Here is a 22941-nt window from a genome sequence, read left to right as displayed (position 1 = left end):
CTTGAAACAGACTTGGTAAAGACACACAATCTTACAAGATAGTCCACAAGCTTTCTCTGGTATCTAACCTAGTTTTTGGATCCCAATGAGTAAGTTGCAAAATTTGATACAATTTTATAAAGACAAGCATTCTAAACAGGTTTAATAATGACCAGGCAGAAGTATGGCCCCTAGTGTAAACAAGGTATTTCTATGATTTCACCTAGTCACCTAGTTTGTGATCAACTGCAAAGATCACCCACTTTCAAAGTGCGCCTGTATTTCAGAAAGAAAACTGATCAGCCTTGTTCCAAGTAGTTTAGACAGAAAAAGCAGCATCTGAAGGGTTAACCAGAGTGCCAGACTGTCAAAAAATACGCCCGTCATCAAACTTGGCCTAATTCAAGGGGCATAATCCAAGTGCCTTGGGCGATTTGGCTGGTTATCGAACTTGGCCGAGATATTATACCCACAAACATTGTCAGCAAGTTTGGTGAAGATCGGATGAAAACTGTTAAACTTAGAGAGCAGATATACTTTGGACGCCGCCCATCCGCCGCCACGGGTATTCACATAATAAGCCCCGCTCTTTCAGAGATGGGCGTATAAAAAGGGTTTTCTATAACTTGACCTTCTTAACCTAGTTTATGACCCAAGACTGGGTCTTTACCTTGGTTATATAAAGGCATACATTCTGATCAAGTTCATTTAAGATTAGGCAAAAACCTCAGTGTATCAGCAGTCAAATTTTGAACAATGGAAGACAGACAATGGATGGCAGGTATGCATAGCTCACCCTGGTCCTGGTTCAGGTGAGCTAATATCAAAATAGAAACTGCATCACCACATATAAGGAACAATTAAACAACAAGTTCATCATATCTTTTTATTAAATTTATTTCAAAAATATGATATTAACAGTGGTATGAGATTCAGTTACATATATAAATATCAGGTAACGCAAAAAGAGTAAAATATGACACACGTTGCCAATGAGACAGTGGCAAAAGGTAAAATGCATAAATAACAGTAAATGTAAAGAGAACATAGACATTGTCCCTCTTGCAAGACAAACAAAACATCTGAATATTCTCTGGTAACAAATACACAATTAAATGTCATGACATAAGCTGAAAGTGATAGGTTTGGGAACCAGGATGCAAAGTAAAACTAATTTGAAATATTCTATAGGCTTGGCAATATCTGCTCTAATTTTATTTCTGTTATTGTGTTGCATACAAATCTAAATAAGCTGTACTGACAAGTATTTCCAGTATGTCCCGTATCAGTTATAACTAACAAATTCTAAACAATGCAAAAAAGGACTCCTGAAAAAAAATATCCGATAGCTCAAAAAGCTACCAAATCTACAGCTATGTAATATCAACTAAAATGCACATGTCACTGTATATATATGACATTAATAAATAGCCACTTCAAACAATACAAACATCTCCTTCAACATTTCCTATGTTGACATAAAACTTTTATTGCATTAAATTTTATTGTTTCTTCAATAAAAGTCTGTATATATTTTGCAAAAAGAGATAGATGTAATGAATTTTTTAAAAAGATCCAAACCTATTCTTATATATCAAACATGTTTTGACTTTAATATTTGCTGACTTTTACTGACGTATGCTGAATTTGTAACATTCATATGCTCTTCGTGTATATTTATAGTGAAGCTATTTTCATGGTCGAAGTAACTATGTAGACAGGTGCCCGTCTTGTTTGGCTGCACCTTTAAATAGTAATATCGTATAGCCCAATACAAATGCAAATACTTCCATTCAAGAGCTTTAAAGAAAACACTACTTTCTCTTGTTGACCTTTTTCATTATTAAAATTTTGGCCGTTATTGTTTTCAACAAATATTACAGTTTTCACTTAGATCTATACTATGAATCAAAGAACTATAAAAATAAAAGTATTTTATACTTCTTTGTATGAATGCAAAGAAAACATTTTGCAGTTGCAAAGGAAATTAATGAGTACATTAAGACAGTTTTCTGCACAGTCATCTGTTTCTCCTTGTATCTGAAATCAATATTTAAGCTAAACAAGAAATGCATGATATGCAGTCCACATAGATGCTTCTGGAAAACATGTGACTATCACGCAAACTATTTGTTTCAATGTAAGATCGAGATATATTTCACCTAGTGAACTGACTATAATTAAATATTTGTAAATATATATTTCAATCTTGCATTGAAACAAACAAATTTTCTTTTTATTTTATGTATTTTCTATAGTTTTAAACAAGTTATATCCATTTTACCCGCGCAGCATCACATGCATTGCATCATGACGTCGTAATTTTATGACGTCAAGATATCTATGTAGAAAAACTGTCAAATAGTTCTACGATGTTTCCGTTTTATTATGATGGAACGTATATTTTATGATCCTGTAAGTATTTATGTGTATACATCTATATCTTTACTGAAGTATATTTTGCAATGAATTTATGATTATGTATAATTCATATTCATTTGCACTCAAGTGTAGTTCCATACCAGTGAAAAATAATGATATTTTCACTGTTTAAAGCAGTGAAAATACCTATTTCATTTCACTGAAAAGCATAAAATAAAACACTATATTGGGATATGAAAGGAATCTCAATATCAAAAGCTTTACTGAAACTTTGACATAAAAAAAAGATTCAAAATAATATTTATAGAATGTAAACTGTTACAAAACCACTGGGAATTATTCTGTTCAATTTTGCCACGGAGGGAAATTCCTTAAATAGCATTATATTGAAAAACATCATCAGTTTATTGAAATTGATCTAACTCTTTAATATTAACTTCAATCTGATCCTATATATTGATCATTTTACTAACATTAGACTTCTGTGACTATTTTCAAGATGAACTATTTCTTCATGATAAATAAATACTTCATATTTAGTCATAATGTCAACGGTAACGTTTTTTCCCTTTTATTACTTCAGCAAATAATAAAGCATAGTGAACGATGTTTAAATCATACACGTTATATCTATCAAAATAAAACAAAAACTTAAAAACATGGAAAAACAGACCCTTGTTTTAGGAAAAGAAACTGTCTAGCACTTTTTGGTTCAATATCACTTTGTATATCCCTTAAATTCATAATAACTGCACACTTCATTCAAATATTTCATTACAAACACAAAGGGACTGGAAGACATAAACAACACATCAATATCAGATAATAAAAGCGGTCAGTTTCGAGACTGTGGTCAGAAATAACCAGTCAGATGCTGGAATTTGAGACTGGTATCGAAACTCTGTTTTAAAAGTGGTTGACACTTGAAAGTACCCTTCTGATTATACATTTATTGAATTTCCTAGCAGTCAATAGTCAAATCTATTGCCCGAGGTCCGATGGCCTGTAGTTCTGACTATTGACCTGCAAGCCATTCAGTTAGTGCAGCATAAATTAATTTTCATATTATTTCTTCAAGTTCTGACTTTAGCTCAACAAAATTTACAGTTTTGACTACAGATCAGTCAATAGCAAAGACTATGGACCAGCAATATTTACAAGAAGTCGTGTAAAAATCTCTTATACGGTAATAATTGTGCAAGACATTACTACATATCGAGGGGTGAATGCGAAAGAGTTCTAAGTGCTTCTTTATTTATATGCACTTAGAACTCTTTCGCATTCACCCCTCGATATTCTAACTAATAAATAGCTACACTTAAAAATAACCTTAGGATCAATTTTCTACTTCCTTGAAACAAGTATCAAGTTGTACACACAACTTTAAAATATCTATTCAAATAAACGTCTTCAGTCCAAAAGTCAGCACAAACTCCTCTTCAGATCAGTTTTAGTTAACATGTAGTTATGATATTGATACACATTCTAATTTTAATTCTTGATAATTTTGGTTTTAACTTCTATATTTTGCACTAGGTTAGACAATGTTTCTTAACAATGTAACAGGTCAGTCAACTTCAAATTCTTCTTGGATATCTCTTTCTCTACATATAATTTAGACCTAACAACTGAAAGGTATTAAAAAGGCTGTGGAACAAGAATGATGTTGGGACGATTTTAATTTTGGTCAAGTGTATAACAGATTGTATGGGTGATCTTGTAACTGAATGGCTATGCTGTAGTAACCTGAATTTACGGACTTCAAAATTAAAAGATAAAATAAATGGAAAATTAATTATAGTAGTTGGGATTTCATTTTATAGACTGAATTGCCACCCAAAAATCAATAGAAACCAGAAATTGCTGTTGTAAGAGGCACATGTCTCCCCATACTGTATCATTTAAACGGATGAATGGATATGCAGTATCTGGGCATAGTCTACTCACCCACAATATATTAGGTGAAATTTTTCAACATATTCCTTTCCACCAAGTTTGGCATAGATGTATAAATGATACTGAAAAATGATGTGGGTGAAAATAAGAGTTAAACATTTGTTAAAATCAAAGAAGTATAAAATACACAGAATGGCAACTGGCTGTAATCTCGCGTGAGCTCGTGTCAGAGCGTGATTCGGCGTTATCTTACTAAAAACAAACATCGGCGAGCATGGAGTTACAATTTGTACCTTTAAAACTACATTTAAAATACATTTTAGTTTCTAAAACAAAATTAGTTTAATTTGAAATGGTCTTAAGACACGAAGTACACATTTTTTTTTGCCATCGAAAGAAGCGTGGTCATACGGTGATAATTATTTTACTGATGCATAATTGCTTTCGCATACAAAATGGCGCATGGAGAAAGCGCCACTTCCGGTAAACGAAATCTCGTTTTTTTGTCACGGGAGGTTGGCGAGATTTGCTCTGTATGCCTTTCAAGTTGCCAATCTATTTATTTTTATAGCTCTTTGTTAAAATGCAAGTAAAATGTTAATCTTAAGCATTATTTTAAATGTGCTGCGACAATTTAACACCTTGTGCACAATATTGTTGGTTATTTATAAGCTTATCTTAGCAAAAATAATACATAAATAAGTTTGAACCACTAGTCTTCAGGGTACTCACTTTTTATGGATTTTTAGATGAAATATTTTTCGCCTAAAATGTGTGGACTAGTCCCTTTAAGGGGCCAGAACTCAAACAAAAATTATTCAACCAGTAAATGCTCCAATGCTAAACTAGCCTTAGTACTGCATATTTCTGTAAGTTTGGTAGAAATTCTACCAGAAGTTTAAAAGGAGTAGTCGGGACCAATTTTTGTGACTGACAGACAGATGGAAAGGCAGACTGACATCAATATTATTCTCCTCATGGGGAGACATAATTAGTCCTCCACAAATTCTATGTAGTATTTTAATACAATGTACAAAAATTACTGTTCCTTTAAGAAATTTTTCCATGTTATATTTTAATAACGTATTTGTTTATTGAAAGAGTATCAGGGGTGTTTATTTGAATTATTAACGTAACCAATGTAGAACATCAATATGCACATACTTGTAACATGTAAACTTAAACTTATATCCTCAACTTCAAAATGTTATGCTTCGTAATTCACAAAAGGGATTCATGTATAAATGTAAAATATCTTTTCAAATCAACAACTTCTGAAAGACATGCATAAAGTAATGTACGCAATTCATCAACAATTTTGGCAAAAACTCTTGGCTCGTACCAACAGAAAATACTGAGGTACATAGAAGTTTATATATTATATGTCTACTAATAATGCTATTAGTTGCATGTATAGCAAAGTATATGTGCCATCTACATACCCAGAACCCTGGAAAATATTTCGATTTAATGTTATATATCTCTTTCTTTTTAAACTGACTTGTTTATGCCATTTTCTGAACAACTGAATCACTCTAAATTGATCTATACTGGCTAAATAGTGGCATAGTGCTATATCCATAGTGGCATAATGGCTTACTTAGACTTGATGTTGTTATATTTTCTGGCCCATTGGAATCACAATATTACATTCAATTACACTGTATCGGAGTTCCACTTGAGCTAGTGCTGCTGTGTGTTGCACATTTCATTTCTTCTCATGCATAGACTCGGGCAAACTGCGTCTGCTATTATTCTGCTTGGTTGCGTTCTATGCTTCCAATGGATCTTAAAGATTTTATCAAAATGTTGAAAGACACTTTTGCTGTCTGAAAAGTAATATTCTTATAATAGGAAAAATGTAACATTTTTTTTCCCTATTAAAAATAAACAATACTTTTACATCTGCCCTATATGCATTTAAACAGATAAAAATTGTATATTAAAAGATAAGACCCAGATTCCCCCTTTCCTGTCACACTACTGTTGACAATGCAAGATTAAATAAACTTTTGAACTACCTTGGGTAGGGGTGTGAGTCATTAGGGGGTATGGATACAACAAAAAGGTATAACTTCACTTGCTTAACACCATTGCTATAAAGTTTCTTTACTACAAGTCAAGTACCTTTCTTTCTTGTTTTTTTTTTCTGAGTGACATCCCAAACAAATCTTGAAGTGCACAACTTCATGTGCTGAATAACAATCCTATGATGTTTCATGACTCTAGGTAAATACTTTTTGAGATACAAAGCACACAAACTTTAAAGCCCTTTATGTAAATTTTTCACTAAGTCAAGGGCCATAACTCTGGTCTTAACAAAATACCAGGTGCATAACTTCACATGCTGAGTAACAACGGACAGACATCCAGACAGACAAGAGTAAATGTACTGGCACCCACTCCCAACAATAGTGTAGCTTGTAACAATTAGGGTACAGATGTCATGTTTCAAAATACTTAATACATCCTTTTGAAGTAAAATAGCACCCTTATTATTTTTGTACATCTATTTTTAAGAAAAAAGCTTACAGAAATGATATACTTGAAAATATAAAACTTTTTCTCACATAAATTATTCTTAAGAAATAAACTGACAATGAGCATACCTTTTACACAGCAATATGCAATGAATAAAAATAATATTGTGACTGTTTACAAATTGGAACAATATGCAAAAACAAGGAACATTTCTGTATGATATGTAGAGCTAACTTGAATTATTGCCGTCAGCTGGAGATCCAGGGGCAGTAACACACCTCCACTTTGCAAAAATATTCCAGCCTGGGTTATGTCTCTTTCCTTCGTTGAATACTCTCATTCGATAATCTGAAATTAAAATAATAACATGTTAACAAAGTGTACAAGGAAAAAAGCTGTATTTTCATTATATTTCTTGAGAAAAAATATTAAATAAAGATCATCAAATGTATAGTCTGTTATCACAAGGAATTCTTCATCACTGTGGCAGACCATACCTTATTAGAAGTTTTGTAACATTTGGTGCTATTTACTAAAATATTATCTGCAGCATGACAGAATTGTATTAAACACAGTTTACATGTTTTCTTTTGTAGCACTTCTATAAATCTGTTAAATTTGTATTAATTGTTGTATAGTCGGTTAAAATCTCTTCAGAACTTATGTTTTGTAATGTTGTCTTGCTGTCTCAAAATAGAACTTATTGTATTGTATTGTAGTTTAAAAAATGTGAAACAACAAAAATATTTGTCGTACAATTATTCAGATAAGTTAATGTTGTTAAACACATAAATCCAAAATTTAAAATTCTTGTTTGAAAATGTCAAAATACTACACAAAAACATTTCCCTTTAAGAAGTGACCTCCTGTAAAATTCAACGTTAATAAATATTATATAAAAACAGTTTTTTTTTTGTAAATTATTAAGCATACAAAAAGTGCACACAAGCATTGTCTTACATATGAAATTCTCCAGAAAACAGATTTTGCTTATCATTCAGTCTGAAACCTAATTTGTGCAGTTTATAATTTGATGTTTTATCCAGAAACCAGTGCAACAGTATCACATTTCTTGCAGATCAATTCTTTAGAAAGCAGATACCAGATGAGGGCTGGATGTGAAAGAAGTCTAAGTTCTTCTTTATCTCCGGATGTAAGTCACATGACCACAAGGTACAACCAAAAACATTTTATCTACCACTTTGAAATCTCTGGAGTCTGTGGAGCTATTTCATTTTAAAATTTAACAATTTGTAGAGATATTAAAGTGGTATCATGTGTACAGTCATCATTTTCATAAATATCTAATGAAATTATTCCAACACTAAGAATGTAGGGTTGAATGTCGCACCAACACAATTATAGGTCATAATTATCCTTTCCGCAGCCATAACGTAATCAAACGTATTAGCGTCTGATGGCCCTTTCACACTTCCGTAGAATCAACATTTATAATACGAAATTCATTTTGAAAATATTTCTGAAATGTCTAGGTCTGCAGCTCTTAAATACAGTTATATCTTATATCTGAGGCATATACTGACACTTTCAGACAACATCAAAAAGGACCCTTTGAGTGATTTGATGAAGTTCCAAAATTATCAATGTACCCTTGCTCCAATACGGACCCCTGTGGGATTTGTGTTTATCCCGAGCTCAAATATCTTTTCGTAGATGAAAAGCTGACATGCTGTACTAAAGCCCAGGTAATTTCAATTCGTTAGAAAATGCTGAAAATTGACTCCCCATTAGCAAAAAAACATTTAGAAGAGGTGACCCCTGACTACCGACGAATCAAAATACGGCTTTTGTTTTCAAGTTTAGCATTTCCACTTTCATTTCCTTTACTTCCGGAAATAGCTGAAGGTTGAGTGACGTCATTTTCTGTGTTGTCAAAAACAAACTAGAAAATGCTTTTGTAAAAAAGCGCATGTCTCCCCCAATGCAAAGTCCTATAGGCAAGAAGTCAATAGGGGTCAGGAGCGAAAGTCAAAGAGACACTGATGGTTGGCAGCAATAGGGATCATCTACTTGGCATGTCCAGTCATCCCGCTAAATTTCAACACTCTGGCCTAGTGGTTCTCAAGTCACTGTTAAGGCTCCTGTGACCTTGACCTTTGATTAAGTGACCTCAAAATAAATAGGGGTCATCTACTCTGCATGTCTAATCATCCTATTAAGTTTCAACATTGTAGGTAAAGTGGTTCTCAAGTTATTTCCAAAAAATGATTTTACATGAACCTGCCACTGTGACCTTGACCTTTAATTGACTGACCCCAAAATCAATAGGGGTCATCTACTCTGCATGTTGAATCATACTATGAAGTTTCAACATTCTGGGTCAAGTGGTTCTCAAGTTATTGATCGGAACTGGTTATCAATGTTCAGGCCCCTGTGACCTTGACCTTTAACGGAGTGACCCCAAAAACAATAGGGGTCATTTACTCTGCATGAACAATCATCCTATGAAGTTTCAACATTCTGGGTCGAGAGGTTCTCAAGTTATTAATAGGAAATGGTTTTCCATGTTCAGGCCCCTGTGGCCTTGACCTTTAATAGAGTGACCCCAAACTTGTTAGGGGTCATCTACTCTGCATGACTAATCATCCTATGAAGTTTCATCATTCTGGGTCAAGTGGTTCTCAAGTTACTGACCGGAAATGGTTTTCAATGTTCAGGCCCCTGTGACCTTGACCTTTAATGGAGTGACCCCAAAATCGATAGGGGTCATCTACTTTGCATGTACAATCATCCTATGAAGTTTCAACATTCTGGGTCAAGTGGTTCTCTAGTTATTGATCGGAAATGGTTTTCCATGTTCAGGCCCCTGTGACCTTGACCTTTGATGGAGTGACCCCCAAATCAATACGGGTCATCTACTCTTTATGACCAATCATCCTATGAAGTTTCAACATTCTAGGTCAAGTGGTTCTCTAGTTATTGATCGGAAATGGTTTTCAATGTTCAGGCCCCTGTGACCTTGACCTTTGACGAGTGACCCAAAATATAGGGTCTCTACTCTTCATGACCAATCATCGTATGAAGTTTCAACATTCTGGTCAAGTGGTTCTCTAGTTATTGATCGGAAATGGTTTTCAATGTTCAGGCCCCTGTGACCTTGACCTTTGACAGAGTGACCTCAAAAACAATAGGGGTCGTCTACTCCAGCAGCCCTACAACCCTATAAAGTTTGAAGGTTCTAGGTCAAATAGTTCTCCAGTTATTGCTCGGAAATGAAGTGTGATGTACGAACGGACGGACGGAAGGACAGACGGACGGACGGACAGGGCAAAAACAGTATGTCTCCTGGGGGAGACATAAATATATGCCTGGCGAGATTACATAAATACGTGCCGGCTGTTCTAAGGATATGGCAAATTTCCAGCTTTGATGTACGCTGGAGGAAGACCCATGCAGGTGCCCCTCCACGCATTATTTCATCATGCTAGCTGGATGGCTTCCTCACATGAAGAATTCAAGGCCCGGAGTGAGGATGGAACCCAGATCAGTGAGGAGAAAGTGATTCAAAGTCAGGGCCCTTAACCGCTCGGCCACAAAGACCCTTAACACTCAGAATGAGAATATAAAATCCAGTAACCCTGTATAGAGTATGTCTTACAGAACTATCATCTTTTTACCATACTTTTTGTCTTGACAATCTCTTAGGTGTCATAACAAACAAACTTCTTAAGATGATTACCTATGTCAAATGGACAACTTATGGCTAAGACATGACTTTTCAAGTGAAATATCAAAAGCATATATATTACAGATATAATATAAAAATCATAATTATATTCAAAGAATTTTCCATGACACTGAATTATAGTTGAGATTCTAATTTCATGTATTTTTTTGGTTTGTTCAAACTGATGCTAACTGAAACGCTTACCAGTAGTTATTGCAGATTTATCAGATTAACCTATGTATATTAAAACATTTTACAAAAATCAATAAAAAGTAATTTCTCTTACATAAGTAAAACTGGTTATCTATAAAAGCTGAAGGCAAATTCACTTTTCCAATTAGTCTTCAAGGATTTGCTGCAGTTTTAATAATTAAAGGAAAAGCTATTTTCAGAGGGTCCTCTTACTGCAACATCTAAATTGAAACATGTCATCCTTCCTTTTAATTGATTTCAAGCACAGGTGTTTTCTTCCACACTTTTTGATAAGTTTTGTTGGGTTTAACATGGTATCAACTCAATTATTGGTCATATGGTGACTTTCTAGCTTGGTGGTGGAAGAAGACCCCAGGTACCCCTCCATGTATTATTTGATATCAGGCGGGGCACCTGAGCAGACTGCACGAACCCACACTTCTGCATAACAAATACCTCTAAAAACAGAACATATCTTATTCTTGATGCATTTGCTGAAATTTCACATAAGGTTTAATATCCTTTACAAATGAGATTATTTTAAAGGGGAACAACTTTCTGAGAATATTTAAAGTATCCAGTAGTAGGAACAGTACAGTAAAACATGTATTAGACATGTAAATTGTTGGTAATACTCTATTTGTATACTTACAATTGTGAGAAGTTCATTTTATGATTTTATTTTCTCCTTTTTATGTGTGACTATATTCCTTACTTTACAATAGTTGTTTCCCTTAGATTTAATTACAAATGGCAATCTGTGGTGGACTCTTGGAAAAAATATTTAAGACTACAGTATGGTATTAAAAACTTTGAGTGCGACCCCTTTCCTGGAGTCTTAATTTCCCAAGTTCTAGGCACAATATGTCAAGTAGCATATTACACATCTTTTATTCACTGTTAAATTTTCATATAAAACAATACTTTATTATATGACTTGGTTATGATCATTTTTTATTTATGCATACCTGGACCTTCAACCTTAATAAATATTATATGCTGGAAAGTCTGATTTCATGTCTTGATGATAAAGCAAAACAAGTGAATGAAGTATTGCCATGCAATACAAAGTCCCCTACTGGAAGGCACCTTATTTTCTCTACTGCAGTAAAACATAATGAACTGATATCTGTCAATGATGTATAAACAATATTGTACTATATATACAATATAATATAACAAAGCACTTGGATTAAAATTTGCATCTATAAAAACGTACAGTTGTTTTCATTTGGATTTTTTTTTGGTCGATTATACAAAAAATTATCATAAAAGTTACTTATTGTAACAACAAAGTGAAATAAACCCTAAAAAAAAAAAAAAAAAAAAAAAAATCTATAAAATTTAAGTCCACAAGAAACTCTTTACCAGGTAGAGATAGATCAAAATACACCTATTATTTGGATGTACTGTGCATGTTGTACCACAGAAAAGTGGTCTCAATTTTTCCCTATGGCCAGTAATAAAAAAGTTACAATATAATCTATTTATAGTAACAACAAAGGGACATAATTCTAAAAAAAAGTGTGCCTCATAGTGGTGAACATTTCTACCAAGTTACATCAAAATCCCTCCATGCATGAAGAAGAAATGCTCCGGACAAACTCATTCTTGAATTTGACCTTTAACCTCTAAGTATGACCTTGACCTTAGACCCAGGGACCTGGTTCTGGCGTGCGACACTTCGTCTCATGGTGGTGAACATTTGTGCCAAGTTACATTACAATCCCTCAATGCATAAAGAAGAAATGCTCCAGACAAAGTCATTCTTGAATTTGACCTTTGACCTCTAAGTATGACCTTGACCTTAGACCTAGAGCCGGGGCTTTGCGCACAACATGTTGTCTCATCCAGGGAAATGTTTGTGCCAACTGATATTTAAATCCTGTTTTGCATGACAAAGTTATAGACCGGACAGGAAAAAAATCTTATTGACCTTTGATTTCAAAGTGTGACCTTGACCTTTAAGCTAGGGTTCTGGGTGTTGCGCATGACACGTCGTCTCATCATGGGAAACATTTATGCCAAGTAATATTGTAATCCTTTGATGGATGACAAAGTTCTGGACCGGACAGGAAAAAAACCCCTATTGACCTTTGGCCTCCAATTGTTACCTTGACCTTTGAGCTAGGGGTCCGGGTTTTGCGCATGACATGTTGCCTCATAATGGGGAACATTTGTGCCAAGTAATATCAAAATCCCTTCATGGATGACAGAGTTATAGACCGGACAGGAAACAGACCCTGTTCATGCCATGTTAACATTTGACTGCTAAGTGTGACCTTGACCTTTGAGCTAGGGGTCTGAAAGTTGTACATGACATATCGTCTTATTATGAGGTACAATTATGCCAACTGATATTAAAATCCCTTCATAGATGGGAGAGTTATGGACCGGACAGGAAAAAAGCCCTGTTGACCTTTGACCTCAAATTGTGACCTTGACCTTTGAGCTAGGGGTGCGGGTTTTGCGCACGACACATCGCCTCATCATGGGGAACATTTTTGCCAAGTAATATTAAAATCCCTTCATGGATGAAAGAGTTATGGACCGGACACGAAACAGACCCTGTTCATGCCATGTTAACATTTGACTGCTAAGTGTGACCTTGACCTTTGAGCTAGGGGTCTGAAAGTTGTGCATGACACATCATCTTATTATGACGTACAATTGTGCCATGTGATATTAAAATCCCTTTATGGATGGGAGAGTTATGGACCGGACAGGAAAAAAGCCCTGTTGACCTTTGACCTACAATTGTGACCTTGACCTTTAAGCCAGGGGTCCAGGTTTTGCGCATGACACGTCGTCTCATCATGGGGAACATTTGTGCCAAGTAATATTAAAATCCCTTCATGGATAAAAGAGTTATGGACCGGACACGAAATTGCGGACGGACGGAATGACAGAATGACGGAATGACAGAATGACAGAATGACGGAATGACGGAAAAGCGCATTCCTATAGTCCCCGAAACTGGTTTTCAACCAGTAGGGGACTAATAATTTGACCTAGCAATATTGCAACAAGCTAGATATAACCTATTGGTCCATGTAAATTCAGTAAGTATACAAGGACTTCTCCTATTTACAGACACTTCTAAATCCATAATGACTGGAGCAACCAGACTGTAACTGTAATAAAAGACAGAAAAATTGTTGCAGTTAGCATGGGGTCAGACATTATTTTTGGATGGTTTTTGTTCTAAATAATAGATTGAATGCTTAAGTTAAAGGATATTGTTCAAAACATTTTCCTACTCACAAGTAAAAATGTGAAATGATGCAATTCAGTACAATTTATTTTTTTTTAATATTTTTGTTGGGTTTAATGTCGCACCGACACAATTTTAGGTCATATGGCGACTTTCCAGCTTTGATGGTAGAGGAAGACCCAAGGTACCCCTCCGTGCATTATTTCATCATATTTAGCGGGCACCTGAGTAGAACCACGGACCTTCAGTAAGCCAGCTGAATAGCTTCCTCACATGAAGAATTCAACGCCCCGAGTGAGGCTCGAACCCACAAAGGGCCATATCTCAGTAATTTCTAAAGCAATCACTCAGTTATATGTACCAGTTCTTCTGGTTATTTTACGTACAGTATATTAAAGTTTGTTGAAGATTGCTAAGAACAGCAGCATGCATTAGATTACAATTTGAATGTATCAGTTTTGATTGATTCAAGGACCATAATTCTTGTATTACTACTGCAATCTTGCTCATTATCAAACTTGGCTTTATATCTGTGCAAGTTTCATGAAGATTTCTGAGGAAATGTGGCTTCTATGGTGTTTACAAAGTGAGAAAGCAATACTGACAAAGTCATTGACCATTATAACTGCTATTGGAGCAATTTCATGTAACTAGGGATGGGAACGAATATTCGGATATTTGAATATTTGAAAATCGGCAGAATATTCAAATATGAAAATCAAATTCGAATACTCGTAAATTAGTGTATATTAAGTATAGTTTATTTAGGGCAATATAAGCATGCTATTTTTTCAGAAAAAAAACATTTGTTATATAATATATATATATATATATATATATATATATATATATAATATATATATATATATATATATAAAGATATCCAATTAACAAGAAAATTGCAATGCATAATTGACAGGGGTCATCGTGACGGGTTAACAGTTTGCACCAGGCGTACATGTGATATCTTGTTTCTTTTGTTCATTTTTATTGGCACCTGTTATATGTAACAAGTTTTAGAATTCTTTTTTTTTTTTTTGAAAACAATACCAAACTTGTAGATATTGGCGATATTTTTGCAAAATTTTGTAAGAGATTTCATACTGTCCACAGAATCGGTTTCCATCCACAGCGCCCGGGCAAACAGCCGTATTTGAAATAAATTTTGAAGTAGTTTATAATAACATCAAGAAATCATATATGATTTTGTTGAAGAAGGCTTAAGTCTGCCTTCGCTTAGTTTGTCGGCTTTTACACACCGATTAAAAATTTTCAAAATGGCAGCAGTAATACATCACGAGCTTAAATTGGACGACCTACTATTTTTAGATAAAGATGCGACGGTCTAAATTATATTCGATTTGAATGTTTCTTCTAAAAGTCTGAAATAGTTAAATATGTTCATGATTATACTGACAGAATCGTGAAATAAAACACTAGGGTCGGCGGGTTTAACTAGGTAGGGTCGGGTTACCCGAAACAAACATTTTAGACTTTATAACATACGATGATTCGCGTTTTAAACTGGAATATATTGTGTATATGGCAATCACTTAATAAGAATTTAAAAATTCCAGTAAAACATGCCGAATATATTCGAATATGGCAAACCGAATAATTGAATATTGATTACAGTATTCGTTCCCATCCCTACATGTAACCAAACCTTTACATAATCTTGTGTTCATACACATTCTTAGTAAGTTTTAAAAAAATTGCTCAAGTAATAAGTACTCAAATGTGTATGGCAATTATGAGTAATCAAGGGCTATAACTATTTATTAAATGCAGCAATCTTGCTAATTATCAAACTTGTACCATATCTTGACATTGCTGTAACACTGTGATTCCCTTTGTGGCATATGTTGGCATTGCTGTAACACTATGATTCCCTTTGTGGCATATGTTTTCGTTGCTGTAACACTATGATTTATCTTGTGGCATATATTGGCATTGCTGTAACACTATGATTCCCTTTGTGGCATATGTTGACATTGCTGTAACACTATGATTCCCTTTGTGGCATATGTTTGCGTTGCTGTAACACTATGATTTATCTTGTGGCATATGTTGGCATTGCTGTAACACTACTATTCCCTTTGTGGCATATCTTTGCATTGCTGTAACACTAGATGATTTATTTTGTGGCTTATGTTGACATTGCTGTAACACTATGAGTTATCTTGTACCATATGTTGACATTACTGTATCATTATGATTTATCTAGTGGCATATGTTGGCATTGCTGTAACACCATGATTTACCTTATGGCTTATGTTGGCATTGCTGTAACACCATGATTTATCTTGTGGCTTATGTTGGCATTGCTGTAACACTATGATTCATCTTGTGGCTTATGTTGGCATTGCTGTAACACTATGATTTATCTTGTGGCTTATGTTGGCATTGCTGTAACACTCTGATTTATCTTGTGGCATATCTTTTCATTGCTGTAACACTATGAGTTATCTTGTACCATATGTTGAAATTGCTGTATCATTATGATTTATCTAGTGGCGTATGTTGGAATTGCTGTAACACCATGATTTATCTTGTGGCTTATGTTGGCATTGATGTAACACCATGATTTATCTTGTGGCTTATGCTGGCATTGCTGTAACACTATGATTTATCTTGTGGCTTATGTTGGCATTGCTGTAACACTATGTTTTATCTTGTACCATATGTTGGCATTGCTGTAACACTATGATTCCCTTTGTGGCATATGTTTGCACTGCTGTGACACTATGATTTATCTTGTGGCTTATGTTGGCATTGCTGTAACACTATGATTTATCTTGTGGCATATGTTGGCATTGCTGTAACAGTATGATTTATCTTGTGGCATATCTTTTCATTGCTGTAACACTATGATTTATCTTGTACTATATGCTGACATTGCTATATCATTATGATTTATCTAGTGACATATGTTGGCATTGTTGTAACACCATGATTTATCTTGTGGCTTATGTTGGCATTGCTGTAACACTATGATTTATCTTGTGGCTTGTGTTGGCATTGCTGTAACACTATGATTTATCTTGTGGCTTATGTTGGCATTGCTGTAACACTATGATTTATCTTGTACCATATGTTGGCATTGCTGTAACACTATGATTCCCTTTGTGGCATATGTTTGCACTGCTGTGCCACTTTGATTTATCTTGTGGCTTATGTTGGCATTGCTGTAACACTATGATTTATCTTGTGGCATATGTTTGCACTGCTGTAACACTATGATTTATCTTGTGGCATATGTTTGCATTGCTGTAACACTATGATTTATCTTGTACCATATGTTGCATGCTGTAACACTATGACTTATCTGTGCTATGTTGCATTGTAACCTATGATTTATCTTGTGCATATGTTGCATGTGTAACCTATGATTTTCTTGTGGCATATGTTTGCATGCTGTAACACTATGATTATCTGTGCATATTTGCATTGCTGACACATGATTTTTTGTTATGTTGGCATTGCTGTAACACTATGATTTATCTTGTGCTTATGTTGGCATTGCTGTAACACTATGATTTATCTTGTGGCATATGTTGGCATTGCTGTAACACTATGATTTATCTTGTGGCATATGTTGGCATTGCTGTAACACTATGATTTATCTTGTGGCATATGTTGGCATTGCTGTAACACTATGATTTATCTTGTTGCTTATGTTGGCATTGCTTTACACTATGATTTATCTGTGGCATATGTTGGCATTGCTGTTACACTATGATTTACTTCTATGTTGCATGAACACTATATTGACATTGCTGTTACACTATGATTTATCTTGTGGCATATATTGACATTGCTGTGACACTATGATTTATCTTGTGGCCTGCTTATGCTGACATTGCAGCATGATTGCTATTACACTACGATTTCCAGTTAAGATCGCACCCATATTGCTACATAAAAATATAAAGCTTTCATAAATTTCTGGCAGAAAAGATGATAAGGAAGTAAAATATTCTTAGCTTGTTTATTCAAGGAATGTCAAAAGTCTTCTGTTTGATATAAAATTACGTGTCATTGTGACCATCTGCACAAACTGTTTTCTTAATATAGATGAAACAAAATAATTTGATTGCGTCCTATTGTATAATATTCCAATAACAGCTTGTAGAACACAAAATGCCCCACTTGATGCATTCAGTATTCTGTTTTATTTTTCAATTTATCATCCGGAAATGGTTTAATTGTTCTGGGTAACTGTGACCTTGACCTTTAACCTACTGATTTCAAAATCAATTGGGGTCATCTGCTGGTCATGATCAACCTTCGTATCAAGTTTAGTGATCCTAGGCCCAACCGTTCTTAAGTTATCGTCTGGAAATGGTTTAACTGTTCCAGGTCACTGTGACCTTGACCTTTAACCTACTGATTTCAAAATCAATAGGGGTCATCTGCTGGTCATGATCAACCTTCGTATCAAGTTTTGTGATCCTAGGCCCAAGCGTTCTCAAGTTATTGTCTGGAAACGGTTTAACTGTTCCAGGTCACTGTGACCTTGACCTTTGACCTACTGATCTGAAAAAGCAATAGGGTCATCTGCGAGTCTTGATCAACCTCCCTATCAAGTTTCGTGATCCTAGGTTCAACTGTTCTCATGTTATTGTCCGGAAACGGTTTAACTGTTCCTTGTCAATGTGACCTTGATCTTTGACCTACTGATCTAAAAACCGATAGGGGTCACCTGCTGGTCATGACCAACCTTAGTTTGAAGTTTCGTGATCCTAGGCCCAAACGTTCTCAAGTTATCGTCTGGAAACTGTTTAACTGTTCCGGGTCACTGTGAGTTTGACCTACTGATCTCAAAATCAATACGAGTCATCTGCTGGTTATGACCAACCTCCCTATCAGCTTTCATGATCCTAGGCCCAAGTGTTCTTGAGTTATCATCCAGAAACCGAATGGTCTGCGGACAGACAGACAGACAGACAGACCAACCAACATCTGCAAAAGAATTAAACCCCTCCTTCTTCGAAGGGGGGAGCATAAAAAGACACTGTTATATACTCAATTTATGCCAGAAGGTAAATGCAGCTTCAACATTTAGCCAGTCTGCAATTTGAACTATCTGAGTCTAGAGACTTCTGTGTTACAAAATGGATTAGATCAATACAAGAAGCTCAGGTATGGGGTGATGCAACAGACTGGTTATCTGATACAGTGCAAATGCCAATTGACTGGTTTCATTTAAAACGACAAACATGTCTGACATGACCGATAATTCCCGACTTGTTACCAGAAGAAACAACAAACTGTAAAGTTAACAGACTTGATGAGTGTTCTGCAGGTACAAGGAGCATAGGTACTGCAAGATGTAAACTTACAGACTGTTCAAATGTAAGTAAAATACAAACATGCCTAACATGAACAATATGTGTGACATGGAAGAAAGAACAGCATGATTATTAAATACTATTTCAAGATTTCAGTTCATAGCAATTTTTAACAATTGTGCAACATCAACTGAAATCTTCCTTGAGCAACATGCATACATAATAAAATCATAAGTATCTTATTTCCAGACTTTTTCAGTTTTCTTCTTAATGAACAACACCTTTCCAATATAATGACTGAAATAAATGCCATTAAGAAATAGTAGTAAACACATGCTAAAAACTACTTTTAACCTAAAAAGTTCATCACTGGGACATTATTCAAAAGGAATGATATGTAATGGTGAGTTTTCAAAGGTGCTGAACTGACCAAAAGTGTAGCCCCTTAAATATGCAGTCCTTTTCTAGAATTCAATGCACATATCAGTAATGTAGAGCTACGAACATGTTCTATATGCTGTTCATTTTTCATGTAAAACAACTATTTTTTTTCTAAGATTTTGTGTTGTTTGAATTTTTGTTCAAAATATGTACCTAACCCTTAAGCAGTGAAAATGCATCAACACTTAAACCTGAAATTGTAAGTAAAACAAGAGGGTCATGATGATCCTGGAGCGTTCACCTGAGTAATATGAGCTACATGTTTCAAATGTCAAACTGATGCTAAAATATTAAGAAACTAGGTCAGTAGGTCACGTTCATGGTAACTGAAAGTCAGTGTCAAGATTGGTGTGCAAAACTGTATATGTCATCCAAATTGCAAATTGAAAAACAAGAAAGCAGGTCAGTAGGTCAAGGTCACAGTCAAGTGACCCCTAATTACTTGGGGTCATCAGGTAATTATAATTAATCAGTCTAGGAAATATGATCAGATAATAAGTATTTTTTCCTATATAACCAGGGTTTGGCCTCTTTTCACCCCAGGGGAATAATTTGAACAGTCTTGTTAGAGAACCACTAGGCAATGCATCATACCAAGTATCAAAGGCCTAGGCCTTGAACTTTCAGATAAGATTTTCTTTTTTTTACTATATAAGTCTATGTAAAACTTGGGACACCTGGGGCCAGGCCTCTTTTCACCCCAGGGTAATAATTGCAAAAGTCTTGGTAGAGGACCACAAGGCAATGCTAAATACCAAATATCAAAGGCCTAGGTCTTGTGGTTTTCAGACAAGAAGACTTTTAAGGTTGCCAATATAAACATATAGGAAAAAGTGACTGTGATGTCCCCTGGCGGCCATGTTTTTTGACAAATCAGGATAATTTGTACAATCTTGGTAGAGGGTTACATAAGGACCATTTGTATGAAATTATTTTAAAATTGGCTCAGACGTTAAGAATCGAAGACGTGTCGTTTAAAGATTTTTCTATTTTTAGCCCTGGCGGCTCCTATTTGCAACTGAGCGGAACCATTTGAACATCTTTGGAAGAGGACTACACAAGGGACATCCAGGCCAAGTTTCATCAATTTCCATCAAATGATTTCAGAGGAGATGCTGTCTATAGGAAAGTGTGGATGGATGGATGCCCGATGGTGAGCAATCACAATTGCTCATCCCTAGCACTTTGTGCTCAGGTGAGCTAAAAAATGGGCATAAATCATGAAATACTGGTGTGAGTTATGGCCCTTGTGTATAGCTGATGATGAGGAAAAACTATTTAAGTTTGAAGCAAATCCATTATATGATAACAGTGATAAAATGAAAATGTTTCAAATCTGGATGTGAAGACATTCACAAGAATGGGCGAGATAGCTCTCCATATATTACCTATTTCAGCTAGAAGCATCTTTCAAAGTCTGCTCTAAACTTATGGTCAGTCAACAATCTCCATTCTATTGTATGCTTTACATTAAACCAGATCTGTGTTAATAGGGGCTTAGTGTCTGACAGTAAACAAGAGGGCCATGAAGGCCCTGTATCACTCACCTATTGACCTAAAGATCATCAAAATTAACATTCTGACCAATTTCCATTAAGATATGGTCATAAATGTGGCCTTTAAAGTGTTAACTAGCTTTTCCTTTGATTTGACCCGGTGACCTAGTTTTTGACACCATATGACCCAGATTCGTTCTTGACCTAAAGATCATCAAGATTAACTTTCTGACTAAGTTTCATGACGGTACAGTCATAAATGTGGCCTCTACAGTGTTAACAAGCTTTTCCTTTGATTTGACCTAGTGACCTAGTTTTTGACCCCACATGACCCAGATTTGAATTTGACCTAAAGATCATTAAGATTAACATTCTGACCAAGTTTCATGAAGATACAGTCATAAATGTCGCCTCTATAGTGTTAACAAGCTTTTCCTTTGATTTGACCTAGTGACCTAGTTTTTTATCCCACCTGACCAAGATTTGAACATGATCTATAGATCGTCAAGATTAACATTCTGACCAAGTTTCATTAACATATGGTCAACAATGTGGCCACTACAGTGTTAACTAGTTTTTCCTTTGATTTGACCTGGTGACCTAGTTTTTGATCCTACATGACCCAGATTCATATTGGACCTTGAGATCATCAAGATTAAAATCCTGACCATGTTTCATGAAGATATAGTCATAAATGTGGCCTCTACAGTGTTAACAAGCTTTTCCTTTGATTTGACCTGGTGACCTAGTTTTTGACCCCTGATGACCCAATATCAAATTCGTCCAAGATTTTATTGAGGGTAATATTCTGACCAAGATTCATTAAGATTGGGCCAAAATTGTGACCTCTAGAGTGTTAGTAAGCTTTTCCTTTGATTTGACCTTGTGACCTAGTTTTTAACCCCAGATGACCCAATCTCAAACTTGTCCAAGATTTTATTGAGGGTAACATTCTGACCAAGTTTCATTAAGATTGGACCAACCAAAATTGTGACGCTACAGTGTTAACAAGCTTTTCATTTGATTTGACCTGGTGACCTAGTTTTTGAACCCAGATGACCCAATATCGAACTCATCCAAGATTTTATTGAGGGTAACATTCTGATCAAGTTTCATTAAGATTGGGCCAAAATTGTGACCTATAGACTGTTAACAAGCTTTTCCTTTGATTTGACCTGGTGACCTAGTTTTTGACCCCAGATGACCCAATATGGAACTCATCCAAGATTTTATTGAGAGTAACATTCTGACCAAGTTTCATTAAGATTGGGCCAAAATTGTGACCTCTCGAGTGTTAACAGTCAAATTGTTGACGACGACGGACGGACGACTGACGGACACAGGGCGATCACAAAAGCTCACCTTTGAGCACTTCGTGCTCAGGTGAGCTAAAAACCTTTCTTTTATAGTGTATCTTTTCTTTCATCATATTAACTCCTATTATGTTCTCATTACATGGCAACATACTGTTATTTACAGGGCAATGATTCTTTTAATAAGCATATTTCATTCACTTTTTTAGTATCTTCAGAGTACTGGTAGCAGTATATATCTTGCAAAAAATCTTGTTAGTGTCTTGTAAGCATGGCCGTATTATGCACCATAAAAAGCCTGCCTCCACTTTCTGACCTATAGTATGACTTTCTATTATCTTCCACCTTTTCTGTACAAAAAGGCCAACTTCTAAACTATTTTTTCTATTCAGTCAGTAACAGTATTTGTGAAGCAATTAAGTGCCATCATAAATAGTTTTTCCAGTTATGAAAAGCTATTGACCATTTCTGTAGGCTATCTGACACCAAACAGTATCATATTTTATATTCATTGTCCTAGATACTCTGCTAATTATCCAAAGTTCAAAATTAAACAAGAGGGCCA

The 22941-nt window shown here is 35.1% G+C and overlaps 1 protein-coding gene across 10 annotated transcripts in view; it reads right to left on the bottom strand.

Annotated features, from left to right (window-relative positions):
• Positions 1–860: 860 nt before the first annotated feature.
• Positions 861–22941, bottom strand: part of LOC123564584 (G protein-activated inward rectifier potassium channel 3-like) — a 159702-nt gene continuing 137621 nt past the window's right edge. For 9 of the 10 annotated variants that reach the window (XM_053537216.1, XM_045358271.2, XM_045358267.2 and 6 more), the window contains one exon: positions 861–7086. The gene's annotated coding sequence lies outside the window, so the exon portion shown is untranslated. The remainder of the gene's footprint in view (positions 7087–22941) is intronic. The other variant, XR_008369938.1, reaches the window with a different exon arrangement.

Source organism: Mercenaria mercenaria, chromosome 2, assembly GCF_021730395.1.
Source record: "Mercenaria mercenaria strain notata chromosome 2, MADL_Memer_1, whole genome shotgun sequence".
Lineage (NCBI taxonomy): Eukaryota > Metazoa > Mollusca > Bivalvia > Venerida > Veneridae > Mercenaria > Mercenaria mercenaria.
Note: the sequence above shows the minus strand (reverse complement) of the source record. Positions and strands in the feature narration are given on the sequence as shown.